Raw genomic sequence first — 4625 nt, 5'->3', positions numbered from 1 at the left:
ATTTATTTTATTAGATATATATACGTGTTTTATTGTAAATTATCATAGTTATTTCTTTATAAAGGAGAAAGCAAAATGTAAATATAATGGTAAATGCATTTTAATAGTAAGACAAAATTATATGGGGGGTCCCTGTGGTATGTTCGAAATAACAAGTGGAGTTCAAAAGAATTTTTTCACCTTGAGAGGTCACTGTGGTTTGCAATAGTTTCACGGGAGGTCCAACAGCCTAACATCCGTCAACTTCAGCCGTTCAATCCATCATGTGCGGTGCATATGAGGGTAAAATCGTCATTTTATTTTCACCTTCACCTTCACCTTCACCTTCACCTTCACCTTTCATGTACCACAGGGACCCCGTGTAGTATGCAATTGTTTTCTTCATCTTTCACCTTTCTTTACAAAGATACATCTGAATCCTCCAAAACCCTAAATCAAAATCACCTCCACACCAATCACTAAATTAAAAACCAAATCATAACTTTTTAGTAAAAAATCAAACAAAACCCTTTTCCAAAAATATACTCGGATAATAAATTCGTTTGTAACCACAATTGAATATGTCGACTTCATATCAACTTCGTTTGTAACAAAAATTCTTATGTAACCTCAACAGAAACAAAAATTCAGTTGTAACCCCCCAATTGTGATCTTATTCATGAAAGGTAAACAAAATTTTGACTCAATTTGTCTGAAAATGGGTTTTGCAAAGTAGGTTTTATCCCACCCTGTTGTTTCTTACTTCTCTCATCTTATGTTCTACATCTTCCCCACTACCTCATGATCTCCATCAAATTCATTTAGATAGAGTGGACTAATTCCACATGTAAATTGCCATTTTTCCTTTGCACCATAAATATTGCATTCATAAATTAAGGAACATCATAGTTGTATTTTATCATGTTTCCCAAAAATCATATTAAAAATGTAAATGAGATTTAGGATACTTTTACTGTCATCATCCTTTGTCACGAGAAAACTCACAAGCAACCGTACAACTCCGGTGGTTGCATCCTCTATTAAAAATCGATCATAAAATAACCCAGGCAAACCCACCAAAAATTTAGGATTATACCACAAAATTATCAACAATTTGGTGGATACTCCGATGAGGTGTTTCCGTATTCAAGACGGAAGCTGAGTAACAATTTGGTGGTTTATTGTGAAATTGATTTTAATGGTGTTGTTTTGGATGTGACGAATTTTAAAGGTTTCTTATGTGAATTAAGATAGGGTTTTTGTTGTTGGTGGTCAAATTTTGTTTAATTTGATGATAATCGTAAGGATAGAAAATTGATGATGATGATGATGATGATGATGATGATGATGTTGTTGTTGTTTAATGAACAGATAAGATTTTGTGGGTTTTGTGAGTTTTGTAGAGAGAAAAGAAATAGGTGCATGTAAGACAAGGGGTAAAAAGAATTAAAAAAACAAAATTATCCTTATGTGCAAGTCATGTGAGGCCTAAAAACGTTAAATATTGACAGATGTTAGGCTGTTGAACCCTCCGTGAAACTATTGCAAATCACAGTGACCCCCAAAATAAAAAAATTCTTTTAGACTCCACTTGTTATTTCGGACATACCACAGGGACCCCATGTAATTTTGTCTAATAGTAAATATGTAAGCATATATATATATATATATATATATATATATATATATATATATATATATATATATATATATATATATATATATATATATATATATGTATGTATTTCGGGTTCTAATGGATATATCATGGATGAAACTTTTCATCCATGGACGGATTTTTGGGGTGGCAAGGGTGGGCAGTGGCCCCTCCAAAAATTTGTTCTCTTAGTGTAAGTTTTATTTTCTAGGATCTAAAATATAAATATTCTATATAATAGCCCCTCCAAGATTTTAGAATTAGACTTATATAAGTTTTTGAAATGATTTTGGTCCTCCCACAAAAGTCGTTCAAGATCCTTCTCTGTTTTCATCCATGTCCATATCCATAACCATTTTAGTTCATTCATATCTTTATTCATATATCCATAATGAATGAATCGGTTGGATATCCATTGGATCGGATTGCGAACATCCCTAATTTCAACTCACATGTGTTTCATGCAAGTACAATTTTCAATTGTCAACAATTAATGGTACGACCGTCCAAAAAAATGACTTAAAGAATTTGGATACCACACCAACTGACCATACAACCACAAAACACAGGGTCGAAACAAATCTCAACTTTTTGAATATCCTCTGAAGTTTTTTATCTATAAATTAAAGCCCTTCCTGCATTTCAAGTAATTAAAGAAGCACAACATTCAACTACTACCACAAGTATATCCAAAATAATGGGCAGCTACAGTGTTGAGCAAACCAACATCCTAAACCCATTAGACCCTGAACAATTCAGGAAACAAGCCCATTTGGTGGTAGATTTCTTAGCCGATTACTACTCGAATATCGAAAAATACCCTGTTTGTAGCCAAGTTAAACCAGGTGTCCTCAATGAATCCATGCCCAGATCAGCACCATTGCAGCCTGAACCAATAGAAACCATACTACTAGATGTCCAAAAACATATAATTCCAGGTCTAACTCACTGGCAAAGTCCCGGTTTTTTCGGGTTTTTTCAGTCTAATGGAAGCACTGCAAACTTTTTAGGCGAAATGCTTCTTACGGGGTTTAACGCAGTCGGGTTCAACTGGTTGGCTTCTCCAGCTGCAACCGAACTCGAAATGCTTGTCATGGAATGGCTTTTGAAGCTTCTTCATCTTCCTAAATCGTTCTCGTTTTCTAGTGATGGTGGTGGTGTCATACATGGAAGTACATGTGAAAGCTTTGTATGTACCTTAATTGCTGCTAGAGAAAAAAAAGCTAAACCAGATGATTGTCACCAATAATGAAAGCATAATTGCAGGGAAATTTGTTGTTTACTGCTCTGATCAAACACATTTTTCTCTCCAAAAGGCTTGTAAAGTTGTCGGCATTAGTCCTAATAATGTCCGCGTTATCAGGACGAAAAAGTCCATGAATTTCGAGTTGAGCCCAGTTGCATTGTTGAATGCGGTTGAATCGGATGTTAAAGCCGGTTTGATCCCATTATATTTGTGTCTAACAGTAGGAACAACACCAACAGCAGCAGTTGATTCTTTGGGAACGTTGTGTGAGGTTGGGAAACGGTTCGGTATGTGGGTCCACGTGGACGCGGCATATGCAGGAAGTGCATGTATATGACCCGAGTTTCGTCACTTTATTGATGGTGTAGAAGATGCTAGCTCGTTCAGTTTTAACGCGCACAAATGGTTTTTAACTTCATTAGATTGTTGTTGCCTTTGGGTTAAAGATCGAACGGACCTCACGAATGCTCTATCTACGGATCCAGAACTTTTGAAGAATAAAGAAAGCGAGTCGAAACAAGTGGTGGACTATAAAGACTGGCAGATTGCTCTGAGTCGACGTTTTCGAGCCATGAAGTTATGGATGGTGATGAGATGCCATGGAGTAATTGGGATAAGAGAGTTCATAAGAAAACAAGTGAAGATGGCTAAACATTTTGAAGCACTTTTGTGTAAAGATAACAAATTTGAAGTTGTGGTTCGAAGAAACTTTGGTTTGGTGTGTTTTAGGGTCTGCAAATTAGCATTCGCAACGATGAATGGTACTGAGATTAGGGAGGAGGAGCTAAATCGGTTGAACAAGCGGCTGTTGGATTCATTGAATGGGTCGGGTCGGGTTTACATGACTCATGCAATGCTGGAAGGGGTTTATGTGATTCGGGTTGCTATCGGTGCAACTCTTACTGAAGATAAGCATGTGAATATGCTATGGGAGATGGTTCAAGAGCATACAATAGCTTTGATTGATGACTACATCAATCTTAAGTAATCTTCTATCACAAATTTTTAATCTTGTAATCAATAAAAATTAAAAAGATAAATTCAACTTTTTAATCATTATAATTCGACACAAATTTCATTATATTTAATAAAAATTTTGTGGAAATGCATATGTGAAAGCATCCATCTATTCCACCACATCCATCCATCCATCTGGATGCATATGCCCTCATCATTGTATATTTTGAAGATGCATCCTCATACAAACACGTAAATTTGAACACATCTACATATATATATGGTGACTACTGTCTACTGATAGAGAAGTTATTTTATTTAAAATATATATATATATATATATATATATATATATATATATATATATATATATATATATATATATATATATATATATATATATATATATATATATATATATATATATATATATATACTGCAATTGAGATAAAGAGAGATGTTAGCATATAAGGTCAGAAATAATCATAGATAATCCACTTAAGTCGTGTATTTAACATGGTGAATATTGGAAGCATGAAAATGTAAAGGAGTCCCCATTTTTTTTAAAAACTAAAAAATTATAAGGATAATTTAGTGCGTGTTTACCTTAAAAAAACAGAAATCTTATAAATATACCGGGTAGTATTGTTTATTTAGTACTGTTTATAGTCTATTTTGTAAAAAATAAAAATTCTAACATAGATTCACCTAATATTGAATTAATATGGTTCTTCTTTGGATAGTCTCTAAGAGCCCTCCCAATGGTCCAACCCTCCCAACCGTCCA

The 4625-nt window shown here is 34.2% G+C and overlaps 1 pseudogene; it reads left to right on the top strand.

Moving 5' to 3' along the window:
* Nucleotides 1-2252: 2252 nt before the first annotated feature.
* Nucleotides 2253-3944, top strand: LOC139844479 (tyrosine decarboxylase 1-like; annotated as a pseudogene).
* The last annotated feature ends 681 nt before the right edge of the window (nt 3945-4625 follow it).

This window comes from Rutidosis leptorrhynchoides, chromosome 4, assembly GCF_046630445.1.
Source record: "Rutidosis leptorrhynchoides isolate AG116_Rl617_1_P2 chromosome 4, CSIRO_AGI_Rlap_v1, whole genome shotgun sequence".
NCBI classification, from domain to species: Eukaryota; Viridiplantae; Streptophyta; class Magnoliopsida; order Asterales; family Asteraceae; genus Rutidosis; species Rutidosis leptorrhynchoides.
Note: the sequence above shows the minus strand (reverse complement) of the source record. Positions and strands in the feature narration are given on the sequence as shown.